The following is a 22,538-nucleotide window of genomic DNA, read 5'->3' as shown; positions in this document are numbered from 1 at the left end:
TATGGTTAGTAGAAGTGGTGAGAGTGGGCATCCTTGCTTTGTTCTTGATCATAGAGGACATGTTTTCAGTTTTTCATCATTAAGTATGATGTTAGCTGTGAACTTTTCATGTATGTCATGTTGACAGTTTTTCTTATGAAGTGTCGACTTTTGCCAAATGTTTTCTGAGTTTATTGATATGATCATATGATTTTTATCCTTCATTCTCTTAATGTGACATATTGCATTATTTGTTTTGCCTATGTTGAACCATCCTTTTCTCCCAGTGATAAATCTCACTTCATCATGATATGTAATCCTTTTAATGTGCTGTTGTATTTGATTTTCTAATTTGGAACTACAAAAAGACTCCAAATAACCAAAGCATTCTTGAGAAAGAAGAACAGAGCTGGAGGTATAACATTTCCTGACTTGAAAATATATTACAAAGCTAGAGTAATTAAAACAGCACAGTACTGAGATAAAAATAGACATATTACTCAATGGAACAGAATAGAGAGTACAGAAGTAAACCCATGAATATGACCAACTGATCTTTGACAAGACTGCCGAGAATACACAATGGGGAAAGGTTATTCTTTTCAATAATGATGGGAAAACTAGATATCTACATGTAAAAGAATAAAATTGGATGCTTATTTTACATCAAAAATTAAAATCAACTCAAATGAATTAAAGACTTAAATGTAAGATGTGAAAATATAAAATTCCTAGAAGAAAACATAGGGGAAAATATTCATGACATTATAACTGGCAACTCTTTCTTGGATGACACCAAAAAACAGGAAACAAAAGCAAAAACAGACAAGGAGGACAATATCAAGCTAAAAACCTTCTGCACAGCAAAGGAAACAATCAGCAGAGTAAACAAAAAACCTATTAAATGGGAGAAAATATTTGCAAACCATATCTTTCATATGGGCTTAATCTCTAAAATATATAAATAGCTCCTACAATTCAATAATATAGGCATAACAAACCCTGTCTAAACAATGGACAAAAGACTTGAGTAAACATTTCTTCAAAGAATATATACAAATGACAACAGGTATGTGAAACCACACTAAATATGACTAGTCATCAGAGAAATGCAAATCAAAACCACAATGAGGTGCCACCTCCCACCTGCTAAAAGACTATTATCAAGCAAAAAAAAAGGATACATGTTGGTGAGAATGTGACTATATTGGAATGTTCTTATGCTATTGGCAGGAACATAAAATGGCACAGTTACTATAGAAACAGTATGAAGTTTCCTCAAAAATAAAAAAAAAAAAAAAGAACTACCATATGATCCAGAAATCCCATTTCTGGGTCTATATTCAAAAGAGTTGAAATCAGAATCTCTAAGAGTTGTCTGCACTCCATGTTCATTGCAGCATTATTCACAATATCTAAGATGGAAATAACCTAAATGTCATCAATGATGAATGGATAAAACACATACAGTGGAACATAATTCATCCTTAAAAAAAAAAGGAAATCTTGCTATATGTGATAACATGAATGAATCTGGAGGACATTATGTTAAGTGAAATAAGGCTGTCACATAAGGAAAAATACTGAATAATTGCTCTTATATGAGGAATTTAAAATAGTCAAACTCACAGAAACAAGGCAGAATGGTGGTGTTCCAGGAATGGGAAAAGGAGAAAAAGGTGAGTTGCTCTTCAATAGGTATATATGTACAGTTATGCAAGATGAGGAAATTTTAGGTGTCTGCTGTACATTGTGCCTATAGTTAACAATACTCTATTAAAATTTAAAAGTTTGCCAAGATAGCAGATCTCATCTTTACTGTTCTCTCCCAATAGCAGTAATTAAATGAGAGGTCATCTAAGACTAGCCCAGAACTAACATAGAAGCTTACCCATAGAAAAAAAATTTTTTTTTTCCTAATTCTGGCTCACAAGATCTAGAGCACAAGCTCAGTAGTTGTGGCACACAGGCTTAGTTGCTCCACTGCATGTGGGATCTTCCTGGACCAGGGCTCGAACCTGAGTCGCCTGCATTGGCAGGTGGAATCTTAATGACTGGGCCACCAGGAAAGCCTCCCATTGAAATTTTTGTACTTACTGAATATGGTTTTAGCAGAGAGTTAGTGGTCTCTGACACCACTAACCATAGGTATACATCTTGAATTCCACACTTGCTAAAATACAAATCTTAAGGAAATACCAATTAAGGTATATTTGAGAAAGGAACAGCAGGGTAGAAATCAGGCCAATCCTGAGCTAGCTAAAGTTGTAGAACAAAAATCAAACTGTAAATCAAGACATCTGTTTCCTAGAAGTAGCTGAAGCTAATATCTGAAATGAGGCCTCCATATTCTCACTTATACTTGAGGCTCTTGATGCAACCTATCACCAGTAATCTTTCCCATGTTACAATTTTAGTTTTGTAGAAACTTGTAATTTTTTTTAATCAGCACAAAAGTTATGTTTTAAAAAACTATATTGGATTGAGTTTGCTGAACTGCATATTGATCATATGAGCAGATATCTCTGTCAGAGTGCAATAAATATGTTTAGAAACTTCGGGTATTTCTCTTCAAGAAGGCCTCCATTGAAAGAGCAAGGACTTTGAAGTGGCTCTGCTGCTTGTCTGTCATTAAATTACATCGGACAATGCACCCTACTGAGATTTAGCCTTTCACCTCCAAAGTAGAAAAGAGAAGGGATAAATTTTAAAGGTATTGGGAAGACAAGCAGTAATCTATATGAAATGAATGTTATAATTCCTGACATAATATAAACTGTGATGATATAAATAATTACCAAAATTAATAATCTGTGGTAAATGTATAGAGGTGGCTTGAAGATTGAACCCTTATAAAAACTAAATTATTTGGTTTGGATAAAGAAATTCTATCTGAATAACCTTAATAATTAATAGTTATAAGAATATCTATGCCAGACAATTTTATCTATGTTATCATATTCAAAAATCACAATATGTTATGAGTAGCTATTTGGAATAAAATCAATGAAAACAGCAAATAACCATATACAGCTCATCTCCTTGGAGCATGTACTTCATGCTAGTATCTGTGTTTATGCACTATCTAGTCCTTTCAGGGAGCTGCTTTTTATATTATGTACAGAATTTATAGTTGTTATCTGCAAGAAAGTCTGCCTGATAAGACCTTACTCAGACCTCACCGGGGGCAGAATTTCCACTGATCTATTCTTAAAATGTAAATTTGATCATCCTTAAAAGCCAACAATGGCTTCACATTGTTCTTAGGATAAAACTCAAAGTATTAGATTTGCCTGGTTCTTAATTCAGCAGAGGCTAAATTCTAATACAGCAGAGGCTTCCACTTCCCTCTGTGCATTTCTCAACATGATTCATTTATGCTGCCTTCTCTCTTCCTTTAATCTCCTTTTGTCTCTCTGTCTAGGGCTTTCATTTATGTAGTTCAATTTATACACATTCCTTTCCTTTTCTTTTCCACCTAACTGCTATGTTGAAGTGTGCTTTCCTCAAAAAAGCCAATACTGTCCTCCCATTCAAGATGAGGGTCCATTCATAAATTACCTTGAAGAATTTTATAATTTTTCTTTAAACTTTTAGAGTTATTTATGTAATCCCTTGTATTTACATGTTTAGGTGTGAGTTCAGTCATTGCAAAAAACGTAATTATCATATTCAGTAGTTATCACATAGTAAGGTGCAATAAATATTTGTAGAATGCATGAATGATTGAATCCTAAATGAGGCCACACTATTTTACCTTGTGTGTTTGTTTGCTTATTCATTTGATTTGGTTTTATTTTCTATTTCAACATTATTTTTACTCCATTAACACACTTTAAAGAATTTTGAATAAAATGACTTATCAAAGTTATCCTTCTAACTACCTTTCCTCAGAAAGAGACTGAACTAAGGGTTTGAGGATGTATTCTATATTCTCATATTTTATTTTACTATCCAACTTGTGTGGAAACTTACAGCAAAATTAAATAATTATTAGTGGTATAATTTAAGTAAAATAAGGTTAGCTTAATTAACTTCAACTATAAATTTTAAGGAATGAAACATTTTTAGTTTAATATCACATTTTTTCAGTTACCAAATTTTCCAGAAAGCTACAGCAAATTCATTTTAAATTAATTAACTCCACTTAGACTAGAGACTAGAGAAGATATATCCAAAAAACATTAAAATGTGTTTATAAACTTGTGAAATGCCTGATGAAATCTCCCAGATTTTATTATTAAGTGATCTTTATATGTATTTCCTACAGAGCAGCAAACATAGATCTCAGCAACACCTTCTCTGTGTATCACCACATAATATATATAAAATACATAAATTGACTTCTCCATTCTACTGTTGATAAAGTCATCCTCCTAGACCTTTACGTTATGTGGAGTTGGAATTTTGCGTTAGGTTCCTCTGTTCCCATAGTACCTGGTACTTCAATCTCTTTTTAAAATTATACACTCCATTCTAACAAGTTAATGTCCTGACTCCTTCCCTCATATAGTGTGATCTACTTTAGGATAAGAAACACAGGACTTTTATTTCATTATCTTAAAAACTTACACTTTCATTGTTACAATAACTAAAATCAGGTTTTATAGGCAAAATGACATAAGTAGATAACAGAGTGATAAAAAGATTAATAGAGGTTAGAATACCTTCCTGATATCTATGAAAGCATGAGATTGGAGGCTCTGTTGAATGTGGATAAAAAGAAAACACAAAAATCTGTGACCAGTTTGGCAGGCGCTCAGGAAAATGCTGAGGCTAACACAGTTGCTTTAATGATGTGAGATGATATGAAATCTAACAATGGATGGACTTTCTGTGTCTCAACAGTTCACTCTGTGCTTATTCACATCTTTAATGACACTCTGAGGAATTATTCACCAATCCAGAAGGTTAGTCATAAATAAGTCCCTACTTTTGAAGTAGGTGATCACTATAGACAAAGGAATAAAAGGCAATACATCTTGTGTTTTAAGTCAGATGATACTGTCCACGATTATGACAAAAATTATCTAATAGAACATGGAAGTCAACAGGACAAGTTTCCTCACTTGTCTTCTAGATGGAAAACTTTGGAGTAGAAAAGTCTAAGACAAATGTAAAGGCAGAAATTAAAAGTAATTGAGGGGAATTTGGGAAAGATGACATCAACAGCAGATTTTGACTTTTCACATTAAAAAAAGAGAAAGAGCAAAACCCCCAAAATCTTGGGCAACATTTACAACAAAAGTAGTTGAAAAATTATCCTACTTCCCCCTAAATACAAGCAAGTGGTGACAAATTGTCAACACACACAAGATGTGCATGGTGTCAACATCTGTGGAGTGAAAAGAAGGAATCTGGTGGCATTGAGAAAAGGAAAATATTAAGAGAGCCAATAGATATTCACTAAAAAGCAGGTGAAAATGGAAGGGTTTTACCCTCTCCAATGCCCGGTGAGTGTGAGGAGCATACAGTAAAGACTGAAGGAGCTGTCATCCCTTAGAACTCTTAAAGCTCCTTTCTATATGGAAGAAAAGAGGAGGGCCAGAACAAAATGGGATTAGGTAACAGCACCAGAAAGTTCCAGAACACAAGCAAAAATATTTTTGAAAACTACACAAAACTTATGTAAGGTGCAAAGTCTGTGACCTTAGAAACATATCCTGATCCTTGCTTTATTCAAAAAGTGAGAAAAACTAATTTCAAATGGAAATAAGGAACATAAAAGTATCAAAGTGAAATCTCATTAAAAAGTACTATAAGGAGAGAGAGAGAGTAAAAGAAGCATTACCTCCCTGAAAACATTAATTTTGCCAGAAAGATATGTATACAAAAATGATTTAAAGGTAATGTACTCTCTCAAAATGAGTTAAAATAAAATAAGAAAATAGTAAAAGACATTAAAGAACATAAATCAGAGCTAGATAAACTCAGAATGAGGTGAAAGAAAGTAGATAGAAAATTATTTTAAAAATTAAGATTAACTAGATGTAACACATGAGCAAATGAGCATAACAGATAAGAGAAAAAGGAGAAAAAAAGAGGAAAATTTAAAAAAATGCAAAATGCAAAATAAAGAGGCTTCCATCAAGTGGATAACATTAACTGGATATTCCCTCTTACCTGAAACAAAGAAACAAACAAACAAGAGCAGAAGGACGTTCCTGAGAGGTGAGAAATAAATAAGATAAGCTTTACAAGTGGTCCAGTCTAGTGCCTTAATAGATTCTAGGATTCTGTAGAATGAGGGGAGCCCAGACAGGCAATAGCAGAGTCCCACAGTTGAAGAGATGAAATTAAGAATGACACTGTTGTGAAACAGATCTCTATAATGTATTCATCTTGTATAAATGTAACTTTATACCCATGAACAATAACACACCATATCCTCCTCCCTCTATCCACCAGGAACCACCATTATACAATCTGCTTCTATAAGTTTGACCATTTTATGTACCCCATATAAGAATCATGGTGTATGTATATGTCCAAACTCATCGAAATGTATACATTAAATATGTGTAATTTTTGGTTTATTAATAATACTTTAATAAAGGTGTAACAAAAGAGACATTTTGCCAATTAGATAGATTTAAGAAAAGAATCTGGGAGAACCAAGGAAGCTAGATCTCACAAGATAATGTATCAAAGGTAAACAAAGAGAGCCCCTGAAGATCTGCAGAGGGTACTCAACAGAGTTCTAGAAATGATCTAAGGCTGGATAGATAACTATCTGAAAGAATTAGAGAAAAACCATACAGGAAAACTGAAATGGGGTTAAGGATAATACCTATTTCCACTAACTTTATTTGCAAACCTCAAAATTCACATAGCACTGAGTATTCAGAATGACCCTGCCTCAGTAGTGAGGAATAATTAGCCACGACTAAATGCTTAAGGTTAGGTCCTGCCTAACATACCCAAAATATTTATGCACCTAATGACAGTTTCAAAATAAACCTGATAACAGAGAAGTCAGAACCAAGAAAACTGAAAGAAAATATAGACATATCAACAATCATACTCAGGAATTTCAACACCCTTCTCTCAGTACTTAATAGAACAATACATACTGTATTAAATCAGCAAGGTTGTCTTAGACCCGAACAGCACCATCAACCAACATAACCTAACTGGCATTACAGAATACTCCACCCGACACTCCACACTAAAAGAATACATATTCTTTTGAAGGACTTGAATGTTAATCAAGATAGATCATGTTGGGCTTCCCTGGTGGCGCAGTGGTTGAGAGTCCGCCTGCCGATGCAGGGGACATGGGTTCCTGCCCCAGTCCAGGAAGATCCCACATGCCGTGGAGTGGCTAGGCCCATGAGCCGTGGCCGCTGAGCCTGTGTGTCCGGAGCCTGTGCTCCGCAACGGTAGAGGCAACAACAGTGAGAGGCCTGCGTACCGCAAAAAAAAAAAAAAAAGATCATGTTCTGAGTCACAAAGCATGTCTCAATGAATTTAATAGGTTTTATGTAATACAAGATATGATCTCTGAGACTAATGGAATTAACTTAGAAATCAATTACATAAACATATTTCAAAATGCCCCCAACATGTGGATAGTGAATACACACACTTTTCATCAAACAATGAGTGAAAAAGAAATTGAAAGTGGAGGCTTTTTGAACTGAATGAAAATGAAAACACACCATATTGAAATTTGTGTGATGCCATTAAAACATCACTTAGGAGTGACATAGTACTAGACACCTGTATTAGAGATAAAGTTCTTAAATCACTGTCAGGAAATCAGTAAAGATATAGAAGATTTGAGCAACTGTATCCACTAAGTTGATCTAATAGACATTTGTAGATACACCACGCTAAAGGCATGTAGAATATACATTCTTTCAAGTGCATAAGGACCATTTACCAATATAAACTAAATTGTGACCCATAAAACAGATCTTGATAAATTTAAAGTAATTTAATTCAGATAAATTATGTTTTCTGCTCACAGTGGAATTACATTAAAAATCATTAACAGAAATATGTCTGGAAAATCCCCAAATATTTTGAAACAAATAGCATATTTTTAATAATAAATAGGTCAGAGAAGAATTCAAAAGAAAAATTAAATTAACCATACTTTGAACTGAATGAAAATGAAAACACAATATATAAATTGTGGAATGCTCTGAATAGCTCTGAATGCCTATCATTGAAATGAAGGAAGTTCTCAAATTAATGATGTCAGCTTCCACTTTCAGAAACTAGAAAAAGAAAGGTAAATTAACCCCAAAGAGAACAGAAAAAAAGTTACAAGGTAAAAGCAAATATTTGTAAAATAGAAAAAAGAAAAATGATAAGGAAAATCAAAGAAACAAATGTTAGTTCCTTTAGAAGATGATTAATATAGATCAACCTCTATTCATAATTTGACAATTTCAGGAATGAGAAAAAAATGAAAGAAATACCTATTGAATCACTAAAGAGTCTATAGGTACTAAATGAATAATAAGGGGATATTATAAACCATATTGTACTATTAAATGTGAAAATTTAGTTTAAAAATAAAAATTATTTGAAAGATATAAAAAAATTAACTAAAGAACAAATAATAGATAGCCCTATGTCTATGAAATGAATTAACTTTGCAGTTAAAAACAATATTTCATAGAGAACTCCTGATCCAAGTGGATTCACAGTGAATTCTATCAAGCATTTAAGGAAGAAATAATAATAATTTTACAAAAATCTTTCAGAAACTTAAAGAGGTTATACTTCCCAATTTATTCTATGAGAATAGCCTTACCTTTATACCAAAGCCAGACAAAACATTAGAAGAAAATAAACATCCCTTATGAACTTACATTGTTCATTAACATATGTGCAAAAATTCTAAGTAATAGTTTAGGTATTCAAATCTAGTAACATATAAAAGTAATAAATATATCATGATCAAGTGGAGTTTATACATAAATATAAGGTTGTTTAACATTTAAAACTCAATCAGTATGTTTTGTCACATTAAAAAAATTTTAAAGAAAAAGGTATGATCATCTTCATAGATGCAGAAAAACATCTGACAGAATCTAGCATCCATTCCTGATAAATAAGTGAAACAAGAATAGAAGAAATCTTCATTAATCCAATAGAGGGTATCTAAAAAATCTACAGCTTATCTAATATTTAATGATGAAAGATTTAATTCTTTCCCCCTAAGATCAGAAATAAGATAAGAATGTCTGCTCTTACCACCCCTATCAGCATTGTACTAGACATTATAGTCAGTGCAATTAGGTAAGAAAAAGGAAGAAATTAAAACCAAATTGGAGGGCTTCCCTGGTGGCGCAGTGGTTGAGAGTCTGCCTGCCGATGCAGGGGACACGGGTTCGTGTCCCGGTCCGGGAAGATCCCACATGCCGCGGAGCGGCTGGGCCCGTGAGCCATGGCCGCTGAGCCTGCGCGTCCGGAGCCTGTGCTCCGCAACGGGAGAGGCCACAACAGTGAGAGGCCCGCGTACCGCAAAAAAAAAATTGGAAAGTGTCAACTAAAAAACAATGCAGGATGCTGCAAATAAGAAAAGAGTTTATTTGGGATCTTAAGAATTGCAATTCAGAAGATACAAATTTGGATAAAACTAAAAGAGTGTTCTGGGAAAAAGAAAGACTCGGGGGGGCTTATAAGGAGAAAAAGCCAAGAGGTTGTTAAAAGTTGCCTGGTAAGATTTTGATTGACTCTGATGGGAGTCAGGAAATATTTGTCCTTTAGAAATCACAAGTTCCTTCAGGGTAGGGGTCCAATAAGAATCTTGAGTTTCTGGCTGATGTTCTGGATGACTTCATCAGGACAGTAAGTGATCAAAAGATCAGATTCCATCCAGGCTGAGATGTGTATAAGTCACACTTCCTTAATGGCCACGTGGCTCCATTTTAGAGAGCTCTCTTAGCAATATCAACTCCATTTTGATTTTCCTTTCACATTTTCCCTTTTGCTCAAGATCTTTATTTAGAAAGTATTGATGATCAATCACTGGTTATTTGGGATTAGCATCTACTTCCTCAGTGCTGGGAAGGTTCATGTCCCACAAAGGAGGGAAAAGTGTGGTTGTGTATGCTTTTAGAGAGTGCATGGCCACATTTGAGCAACAAAGAGACATCTGGTAAGTGCATCTTAGAAGGTGTTCAAAATAGGAGAACTTCATGGATTTTCATTAGGAGGAATCTTGTAGGAGTGGTTAACCATCTCCAGATGTCAAGCTATCATTGTTCCTCTGGAGGGTATCATAGTAGAGCAGCAAGAGATACAGAGCATAAACAGTTTAAAAACAACAGAGAACAAATTAGAACAATGATTTGTATAACTAGTTGCAATCCAGATCTCAGTAAGCCACAAGTCCAGAGGGGAACCAGCAAAAAAGGATTTTTAGATGTCACAGTCAAAACATCTTTTTTTCTTTTTTTTTTGTAATTCACAAATTGATTTATTTTTCTGGATTTTCTTAGACCATGAAAATGTAAAAAAAAATGTGGAGTGAACATTTTCCATGAGGTTGAACAGGTAACAACATTTGGAAATAAAAGTATTAAACAGGGAATAGATTCTTCAGATACTAAATTCTTTGTATGCTGTAATAATTTAAATTATAAAAATGGCATCATGCAATGGAATATTACTCAGCCATAAAAAGGAATGAAATTGGGTCACTGGTAGAGACATAGATGGACCTAGAGACTGTCATACAGAGTGAAGTAAGTCAGAAAGAGAAAAACAAATATTGTATATTAATGAATATATGTGGAATCTGAAAAACTTGGTAAAAACAATCTTATTTACTAAGCAGAAATAGAGACATATTCAAAACATCTTTTGCAGCTCTTAATATGTCTGATGATGTCATCTAGTGTTTAGGTAGAGGGCAGTTTTAGTTCTCAATGATTCCGAAGATGGAAATGTCAGTCTGGAGAGTCATAGCTAGATATTAGAGGAAACTTGAAGAATTTAGGATCTAGTCCAGTTTACAGCAAAAAAATCTTCAAAGATGATTAACAGCACTATGCCCTAATATCCACAAAGGTATATTATTAAAACATAATTTTTCTCTCCAAGATCACCCTTGTTTCTAACAAAGATAGTCAAATTAAGACTAATTTGTTTGCAAAACAGGTCAGGTTACAATAAACTTGGCCTGATTATTTACATATGTCTAACAAGGATATCAGCTGATCATATAGGCTCTCTTAAATCTACTTTGTTAGAACTTTTCACAAGGAGTCTCAGATTGAACTTTTAAAGACCTCTTGGGGACAGGAAAGCCAAACCAAGGACCTGCCTAAAGACTTTTACCTGCAATACGTACACACTTGGGTGAACTCCTCTATTTTCAAGGTCCCCCAAATATCTTGAGATTCCTGTACCTGCCAGGAAGTGACCTTCCTTACACACCTTGTAAGGCTGCTGGGAACCCTGTAAATGAGGTACTTGGCTGTTTTTCCAAGGGTCTTTATTGGCTCTATAAAGTCAATCTTAGTTCCTTAAAGCTGTCTGGTCATATCTGAGTCTATGCATGTCTCTCTCAAATATGACATTCCTGCTAAAGCCTTGGTAATATAACCAAAATTTTAACTGTGTCTTGTTAGGAGCAGAATGGATTCTTATTGAATTTATTCAAATAACTATATTGCCATGAAAATAAGAATACTCACTAATAGTTTCTGAATTCTGGAGGGATCAGGTAGGGAGAAAAAAATAAAGTTTCATCTTTGTTTACAAAGGTATACTTTTCAAATTTCTGCAAGCCAATGATAGCTTGAGATAAAAGGTTACCTTAAATCTGGAAAAGCAAAACATAAAAGAACCAGTAGTGTTTAAAATAAAAAGTCAGTCATAAAAATTATAATCATCCTCATCAGTTCATTCAGTCCCATGGAATTAATTCTTGATCTTGACCTTTCATTAGCTTTTTTATGAAACCATCAGTTTCTTCATTAGAGTTCTGTAAACTCTTACCCAGTTCAATGATGTGATCTGAAAGTTTATCAGAAACTTGTACTCCAGAGTAAGTGTCAGAGTCCTTTCCATGAGTCTCTCTACGGATAAAACATATTTGTAAAAGCAACATAGTATAACACAACTGTTTTTAAATGACAAAAGACTTTAAGATGGCATGTTAAAGAGCTGATTACGATGCAATTGACAAGAAAATTAAGTTATTTCTGTGACATACAACAATTTAAGATAATAACTAGAATTATGACTGATAACATTATACCAGGAAATACCATATTTCCAAGAATTTCACATAGTTTCTGAAACACTTATACCTATAGAGACTCCACATAAAGAAGGCTTAGTATTACATTTTATTTCTCAATACTTCCCATTTAATTTAACATATTAAGTAAGCCTGATTAGTTTAACATCTCCCTTTTAATAAGGAGAGAGAACAAATCTTTGCGATATATCAGGGGCCCTCTGAAGCATCTCATCTCAAAATTAGTTGTAAGTCGAAAGAACAAACTTAGAATTTGATTTTGGGAATTTTGTCAAAAATATCAAAAGTTTTTAAAACACTTGGTCAAATAGGATCATAAGTCGCTGTGAAACAATTCCTAGATGTCTACTTAACAAAATGACAAGCAAAGACCTCATAGGCAAATATAGAAGGTTGCATAGTTGTAAAAAGGCTTAGCTACAAGATGTAGAATCTTTGTTTCTAGACAGATTACATTAAAGTAGAGAAAATCTTTGTGTACAATTTCTTATTTAGAGCAGATCAATTATCCAAGAAAACTTTGTCCTTTTAAAAGAGAGAAAACCCAAAGTTTAATTTTGCACCAGCTTACTTTTGATATTAAATCTCATTCACTTAATTAAATTCATTTCAATTTCAGCCAGTCACACTTACAATTCTTTTCTAAAATGACCTTTATTTCACAAATCTTTTGCAACTCCTTATGTCCATTTTAGTTTCTCACAACAAAATGCATTTTCATTCCTTATACCATTTTTTGGAAAACTTCCTTGCATATGAATACGTTTTTCTTATTAATTTTGTAATCTTAATTATATGTATACATTAATTAGAACTTTTAATCCTTAGAAACCTTAATTTCTAATGAAAACTAAGAAGTACACAATTATAAACTGTCTTTTACATTAGGATTCTATAGATTGGCAAACTTTAAATACTTTCATAATTTCTGGAATTGTGTTTTCTCATAGAAAATATCTCAGTGTGGTACTAAATATATTTACTCATAGTCCCAAATATCTTTAGTTTCTCTGTAAATGGCAGTTTATGTTCAGTAATCAGTGTTTAAATATTTTATTTGGGAATTATCTAGATATTCAAAAAATGTCTATCATTTAATTTAGCAAAACTCTAAAGTTTCAAGTTGCAAAAAGTTTGGAGAAACTATTTTTAAATAGACATATCATAAAACATCTTCATTCTTAAAGAGTTTACCTAAAACTCATATCCCATTTACATTTAATTTACTTATAAAAATATTATCATACCAAGTTATTTTTCTTGCTCACAAATTTTTTAACAGAGATAATATAAACTTATTTTACTTATAGTAAACCCAGGTACAATAAAAGTATTATATTTAATGTTGCCAATTCTAAAGACATGTTTGTACTAACTAAACCAACAAAGTAATTTTAATACTGAATATTAATTTAATACCAAATATTTCCCAGATCATATAAACCTGAAACTCATTTGGGTGAGTTTCCATTATATTTCTGAGAATTTATATAACTGACTAATTTTCTTTAAGCCAGTTGAATACAGTTCTTTTACAAATTCATTTTGGCAATAACATCCAAAGGTAGAAACATACCATATCTATAACATACATACTTATATGTACTGTGGTACACAATGGAATACTGTTCAGTCACACAAATGAATGAAATAAGTGCATGGAAACATGGAAACGTGGATGAATCTCAAAATAATTATGCTGAGTTATAGAAGCTAAAGAGAAAGAGTACATTCTACATGATTCCATGGAGGTAAATTCTAGGCAATAAAAACTAATGTATAATGACAGAAAGCAGATCAGTGCTGGGGAGAAGGGTAGTGCTAATGGATATGTTTATTGGGGTTTCATAAGTATACACATATGTCAAAACATTTCATCTCAAAATTTGAAGAAACACCATGTGTTATATCCTTCATTAAGACACATTTTTATATGAGGGCTGAAGGTAATAACATGTTTTGTCACAAATTCCTTTGGGATGTAAAATATCAAGTTATTAGTAAACCAAAATATTTTTCTAATTTGGGATGAGTTCTCAAAAAATTCTATATTGAAGATGCAAAGGTTTAACAAACATTTAACCTCACACAGAGAATTAACAAACCACACAATAAACTCACCACAAAATAGTGGCAGAACACCAAGTGAAACACAACTTCTGAATCTGAAGAGTTATATATTATGCATTGTACTCTATTAGTAGAAAAGCCCATATTAAAGTGGAATATCTTTCAAGTTCAGTCCGAAATTATATTTTAAGATGTTGGGAAGTTTGTGTTCTATAAATAATGATATTAATGATATGTAATAGCTCAAAAGGCCAGCACATTAATCTAAAATATTCACTGAAACATTGAAAATTGATCAAAATCATAAAGTATTTTGTGTAGTTAAAGTGATCTTATAGTAGAGTGTGTCTTACATACAAATGCTTAAGGAAATGTAATTGTGGGAATTGGTACATGAAAGCATTACTAAAAATCTAAGGAAAGCCCTAAGGTGTTAAGAGAATGATCATGCACATTTAGCAGTTATCTAATTTCACTTGAAATATATGACTTTCCTTTTCCTTGATAAATGCATATTGAGTTAAAGACATCTAGGTGTCATAAAAACAAAACATTATAATGCTGACTTCATCTTTTTATTTTATGCTTCACAAGGCAGTGTAAGAACTGGCACATATTCTAATTGATACTCAAGTAAAAGTAGGTATTACTATGCTGCAAACACCTAAACGTGCACATACATACAATCCGATTAGGTATTAGTAACCAGAAAGTCCTTGGTTCCTGAGCATTAACATTATTTTTAGAAAATTATTTTCAGATGTACCCCAAAAGCCCAAGCTCTCTCTGCTCACCACATGACAGGCAATAAATAGGGAGATGAATTTTTGGATCAAGGAGTAACAACTTTTAATCGGAAACCTAGCAGACCAAGAAGATGGCAGACTAGGGTCTCAAAAAACCATCTTCTCTCAGTCCAAATTTAAGTTCCTTTTATAAAGAAGAAGGAGAGGGCGGGTCCCCACTGTGATGCCAACCAATGGCTGAGCGGGAGTGCTATTGGTCAAGCCTGTCCCACACCTATTACAAAAATACTCTGGTAAACTCCAAAACTATTAACATTCCAAGTAAGTGAAAGTTTACTTCCTCTACCTAGTTTATGAGGCTGCACAAATTATTGAGAATAGAAGTCTCTTATAAATGTTTACATACCTGTAAAGGGTACTTGGTGAAACTTTCAACCTCAGTGAAGCCATACCCTCAGGCACATTCTGAAACCACCTTGTTAGGAGTCCAGGAAACAGCATTAGTTTTGCATTGGAAAAACAAAAAAAAAAATACAAATTCCAATTTTTATTTAGGATAATCCTAGCACCCACTTGTTCATTTCTCTCCCAAAAATTCCATGGGATTAAACAAATTAACTGTCCTAGTTACATATTCAAAAATCTTTAAAAAGTTATTTTAAGAAGTACATTTGGGCTTCCCTGGTGGCGCAGTGGTTGGGAGTCCGCCTGCCGGTGCCGGGGACGTGGGTTCGTGCCCCCGTCTGGGAAGATCCCAGATGCCGTGGAGCGGCTGGGCCCATGAGCCATGGCCGCTGAGCCTGCGTGTCCAGAGCCTGTGCTCCGCGGCGGGAGAGGCCACAACAGTGAGAGGCCCACGTACCGTAACAAAAAAAAAAAAAAAAGAAGAAGTACATTTACAGTAAAAAACACAGTAAATTAAAGGAAATAAAACCACCATTTTAAAATACCTGAAAGTATTTTGTTCGGTTTGATTTTACTGTTTGTTTCTTCTTTATCATTCCAGAGAGTACTTTCAATTTACTGTGAATATAGCACTCTGGCAACATAGTGATTTTATGTTCTACTAAAAATGATTACTTTTCAAACAAAAAAAAAAAAAGAAAAAGATTCCAATTCGGAGTTTTACCCCCAAAACTACCTAGACCCTACGTCATATTTAATTTATTCCATCTTGCCTCCGGATGAATAGAACAGGTCATAATTTAGAGAAAGGATTGGTGTTGGTTTCAACAGATGGCTTTGTGTCCTCCCTGATTCAAGGGCAACCATGGCAACAAGCAAAGAGGAGGTGTCACTTAGCAACTAGAAACATTAATGAAGAGATCTCCAAAGTGTATTTAGAAAAAAGATGCTTTGGAGGAACTTCAGGACTTGGCATAAATGTACACCAAAATCCATTTATGAAACATGCTGAGTATGTAATCAGAAATCTAGAAAGCATAAAGCTTTATAAAGGAAAAATATCAAATAAGTGGCTTATTTGACATTTTCTCTAAAAATAATAGTTTTGCATCAATAACAGCATTTATGTAAAAATACAGAAAAATGTTAAAATCACAAATCTTTTTTTTTGAGATGTAATAATTTAAAAAGTTAGGTTAATTACACAATCTATTATTATCTTATGCTGTAATACAACCTGAGGTTTTAGGTAGGATCAGGAATTTAGTTGAGCTGCTATGCTGTACCATGTTTGCTAATATACATGATGCAGTCATCCAAAACTTTTCAGGGAGTTTTCTCTCAAGCTAGAATAGGCACTGTGGTTACAAACTGTCAATGTCTATGTTGCTTAAAATTATATTTTCCCCCAGAAATTATCTTTCTTATTAGCATTTTCCCCTGTATTATGTCTTAAACTTAAACTTGAAAAAATGACTGATGAAATATATATATTTTTGGAGTTCATTAGTGAAAATAGAGCCAAACTGGGTCTCTAAGACAGGTGTGTTACTATTTTATTATCGTAAGTGCTTTTGCACTTAAATATAAATTCTAATTGATAGGTCATGTCAGGTTTGATACAAGAATGTGTGTGTGTGTGTGTATATATATATACCTATACATATTTGTAATTTAATATATATGTTTTTACAAGTGTCTATCAATGTATAAGCACTGGTTTTATAATGACTATCACATCATCAACTTAATAGCTTGAAATTTATTCTTCAGTGATTCATAGATACTTATAAGGCACCAACATTTTGCTAGGCAAGTGTTAAACATATTGTAAAGGAAGAACATCCTTCTGAGTTTCTCCTCTACTCTATACAACACTCAACATTTCTGTGCTCTGGTAACCAAGGTGTGGAAGTTTTTCTCATACCAAGCAATTCTGCAACACCAGCTGGTTGTCCTACAATTTAACTCAATTCTGATACTATCTACCTGAGATAGCATCAGATCCCACAGGTTAAGGTCCCAGTCTCTCAAGACTCCCCTTGTCCCACTTCAAATGCCAGTAACAAGTCTAGGTTGTTACCTGTGCTTCTGACCAACATGCTGTAAATCAGAGGTTCCCACAATACCCTCCTTTGCTAGAGCAGCTTAACAAACTCAGGAAAACATTTTACTTACTAGGTTACAAGTCTGTTATAAAAAGATGTAACTCAGCAGCAGTCACATGGAAGAGATGCATATAGGGCCAGTATGTGGGGAGGGTGCTGAGCTTCCATGCCCTCTCTGGACTTACCATTCTCCCAGCATCTCCAAATGGAAGCTTCATTAGGTAGGAGTGATTGATTAAATCATTGGCCTTTGGTGATTGAATCGATCTCGAGCCCCTCTCCCCTCCCTGTAGGTTGGAGATGGGGGACTGAAAGTTCCAACCCTCTAATCACATAGTTGGTGTCACTGGCAACCAGCCTTCATCCTTAGGGGCGTTCCAGAAATCACTGCATTAACATAAAGTCAGGAGTGGTAGAAAGGGACTTGTTAGGGTTAACAAAATACACCTTTATTACTTTTCTTAGGAAATTCTAAGGGTTTTAGGAGCTCTGTATCAGGAGGGCGGGATGAAGAGAAGATACCTATTTCTTCTTATAAGTCACAATATCACACATATATTGATAATCCTCTCAAAATGTCTGCAAATTGTTAATGTCTCCAATTTAAGATGAGGTGATGGTGACTGAGAAAGTTTAACCAACATGGACATCAGTATAGCCTACTACTTATAAACACCTGAGTTACATGAGTTCAAAACTCACCTCTGCGCAGTGTTGTGCAAGCTATTAAATCTCTCTGCTCCTCAGTTTTTTCATTAAAAAGAAAAAAAACCTGAGTACTTACTACTGTTAAATTAATTGAACAATGAGGCCATTAGACTGGGGGTGCTCTAATGCCTTGGCAGCTGTCATAAGCAAACCCAAATCTAAACCTGGAAATGCCTCAAGTTTACGAAATTGAAATCTAAGGACAACCAATTACAAACAGCCAACTAGGTTTTAAGCTATAGCCAAGCAGTAATTTCCTTGCATTACTTCCACCATTTCTCTGTAAAAGTCTCTCCCTAGCTTCTAATCACAAAGCCATTTAAAAGCATTTCTGGTTTGACCCTGCCCAATTCTAATTGATAAATGTCCAAACAAACTCTTAAATGTTTTAGTTTGACTCAGTTTATCTTTTAACTCTTCATAAATACTCTTAGGGATTGATACACATAAAGCACAAATACATGGATTGTGAGAATTGAATGTATTAATATACTTGAAGATCTCCGTGCTGGTGCATGCATTGATGCTTTCACTTTTTTTTTATGTTATTATTATTATTATTATTTTTTTGCAGTACGCGGGCCTCTCACTGTTGTGGCCTCTCCCGTTGCGGAGCCCAGGCTCCGGACGCGCAGGCTCAGTGGCCATGGCTCACGGGCCCAGCCACTCCGCGGCATGTGGGATCTTCCCGGACAGGGGCACGAACCCGTGTCCCATGCATCTGCAGGCGGACTCTCAACCACTGCGCCACCAGGGAAGCCCAATGCTTTCACTTTTGTTGCTTTTTTACTTTGGTATTATTTGTTTGTGTTATAATTACAGACACTATTCATATTACAAAGGACTCCCCTGGGATTTAGATGTGGTTGTGATTAGCACTAAATACTATTGATTTAATAAAAGTAATTAAATGTATGTTAGTTTACCAATGGAATAGAAAATGTTTAGCATTAAAACAATTTTAGAATCATTAGTTTAATTTTTTTTTGTTTTGTGTAAGAAATGATTCACCCAAAGTAAAGTAGTCTGTGTTTTTCTTCACTCATTTTGTTTATTGTGTGATTTTTCCAGCCATATGCTCTGCATTTTAACCATATTATTCCCTCTTCTACATCCCCTAAAATATATTAGCTAGAAATTATTAGTTCTTTATATATAAGTCGCCCTGTTTGTACATCAATGAAAGTGTCAGAAACTGGATTCACATCTGTATCAGTTTTCAATTGCTGCATAACGAGTTATCACAAACTTAAAGGACAAAAGCATTACCTGTTTACTGTCTCATGGTAAAGTCAGGATTGGGTCAGCTGGACTGAGTTCTCTTAGGGTCTCACAGGCTGAAATCAAAGTATTGGCAAGGCCAGGAACTTGCCTAGATGCTCTGAGAAGAATCTGCTTCTTAGCTCATTTTGATTGTTAGCAGAATCTAGTTGCTGATGTCTATAAGTCTGAGGTGCCCATTTTTTTTTTTTTTTTTTTTTTTTTGGTCAGCTCTCAGCAGGCCATTCTTCACTCCTAGAGGCTGCCTGTATTCCTTCTCACATGGCCCTCTCCACCTCCAGGGTCAGCAGTGGTTCATCCTTCTCACACCTACTATCTGTTTTCGTTTCTGCTACCAGCCAGCAAAAACTTTAAACTCTCTGCTTTTTTTTTTTTTTTTTTTAATAGGTACGCGGGCCTCTCACTGTTGTGGCCTCTCCCGTTGCGGAGCCCAGGCTCCGGACGCGCAGGCTCAGTGGCCATGGCTCACGGGCCCAGCCACTCCGCGGCATGTGGGATCTTCCCGGACAGGGGCACGAACCCGTGTCCCATGCATCTGCAGGCGGACTCTCAACCACTGCGCCACCAGGGAAGCCCAATGCTTTCACTTTTGTTGCTTTTTTACTTTGGTATTATTTGTTTGTGTTATAATTACAGACACTATTCATATTACAAAGGACTCCCCTGGGATTTAGATGTGGTTGTGATTAGCACTAAATACTATTGATTTAATAAAAGTAATTAAATGTATGTTAGTTTACCAATGGAATAGAAAATGTTTAGCATTAAAACAATTTTAGAATCATTAGTTTAATTTTTTTTTGTTTTGTGTAAGAAATGATTCACCCAAAGTAAAGTAGTCTGTGTTTTTCTTCACTCATTTTGTTTATTGTGTGATTTTTCCAGCCATATGCTCTGCATTTTAACCATATTATTCCCTCTTCTACATCCCCTAAAATATATTAGCTAGAAATTATTAGTTCTTTATATATAAGTCGCCCTGTTTGTACATCAATGAAAGTGTCAGAAACTGGATTCACATCTGTATCAGTTTTCAATTGCTGCATAACGAGTTATCACAAACTTAAAGGACAAAAGCATTACCTGTTTACTGTCTCATGGTAAAGTCAGGATTGGGTCAGCTGGACTGAGTTCTCTTAGGGTCTCACAGGCTGAAATCAAAGTATTGGCAAGGCCAGGAACTTGCCTAGATGCTCTGAGAAGAATCTGCTTCTTAGCTCATTTTGATTGTTAGCAGAATCTAGTTGCTGATGTCTATAAGTCTGAGGTGCCCATTTTTTTTTTTTTTTTTTTTTTTTGGTCAGCTCTCAGCAGGCCATTCTTCACTCCTAGAGGCTGCCTGTATTCCTTCTCACATGGCCCTCTCCACCTCCAGGGTCAGCAGTGGTTCATCCTTCTCACACCTACTATCTGTTTTCGTTTCTGCTACCAGCCAGCAAAAACTTTAAACTCTCTGCTTTTTTTTTTTTTTTTTTAATAGGTACGCGGGCCTCTCACTGTTGTGGCCTCTCCCGTTGCGGAGCCCAGGCTCCGGACGCGCAGGCTCAGCAGCCATGGCTCACAGGCCCAGCCGCTCCGAGGCATGTGGTATCTTCGCGGACTGGGGCACGAACCCCCTGTCCCCTGCATCGGCAGGAGGACTTTCAACCACAGCACCACCAGGGAAGCCCCTAAACTCTCTACTTTTAAGTGGCTTTGTGATTAGATTAGGCCCACCCAAATAATCTCACTATTTTGACTTTAATTAGTAGCTTTTATTACACCCGCAAATTTGCTTTTGCCATGTAATACAGCATAATCATGGAGTAACATCTAGTCATGTTTACAGATTCCACTCACAATGAAAGGGGAGAAGATTTATACAACGGAAAGGTCATTGGGGGTTATTCTTAGAATTCTGCCTTAGAATTCCCAGCACCCAAGTCTATGACACCAGAGAACATTCTCTTAAACACTATGCGATAATGTGAGACCATATCCACATTGTTCCTAATATCTGGTTGAGAAAATCTTAAGGTGGACAGTCATTAGAAGAATCAATTTAGCTGGATATTCCACTACATTAAAATAGAATTACCCCTGTCTTCACAGGTTTATCTTGTTCTAAATATCACTCTTTTAACGCTCTTTCATGCTTCAGGAATGCTATCAAGAGATCCAAATTAGTTGGTTTTTGGCTACAGATTTAAGATCCAGATGTATTATTGGAAAATGTGAGATTAATTTCACAGAAGTCTCTTTTTTCTGAGTTGTACAAAATTTACTATTATAAAAATCAGTATATAATTTTATACTGTGTTGGACATAAACAATGAACCCACTTTATTATTCTCAATTTCATCTGCTTGAAAAGATGATTCTATTATTAAGGAAAATAAATTTGTCATCATTTCTACATTCTTTCAAGTAATTATTATATATTTGTTATAATATCTTTCAAATAATTATCAGAATCAACAACTGTTAAAACAACACTGAAACATAAACCCTAAATTTAGTAACACATTTTATAGTTGGGAGGAAAGTTTGTCATTACGTACTCTCTTAGAATGTAAGCTTTATGAGAGAAGTGTCAATTTCGTCACCAGTACATAATAGAACAGCACCTATAGTACATCAGTTGTTAAAAAAAAGTTTCAAGTAAAAAATAAAATAAATAAAATCGGATTAACTTTATAAATCAATAAATTAATTCAAATGATCAAATGTTTTGGATGCAGGTACATCTAATTTTTCAGAATAAGCTATATGCTAGTTTTAAACATTGTCTTCAGAACAATTGTTCCAACTAAAATCTGCAACGTAGTTAACACCGCACCATCACTTATTTCTTCATCTGTATTTGACAAAGTTTTGCTGTATATTTGATTTACTATTATTGTAGATAAGATCTGATTGTTTTAAGTTTTATTATCTGTGAAATATTGCTCACATTATGCTTATGTATCTGTTAAATAATCAGAGATAAATATAGATCATATGTATTAAGGATCAAAATGTGGATTTTTTTTT

The sequence above is a fragment of the Pseudorca crassidens genome, chromosome 3, assembly GCF_039906515.1.
Source record: "Pseudorca crassidens isolate mPseCra1 chromosome 3, mPseCra1.hap1, whole genome shotgun sequence".
In the NCBI taxonomy this organism is placed as follows: Eukaryota; Metazoa; Chordata; class Mammalia; order Artiodactyla; family Delphinidae; genus Pseudorca; species Pseudorca crassidens.
Note: the sequence above shows the minus strand (reverse complement) of the source record.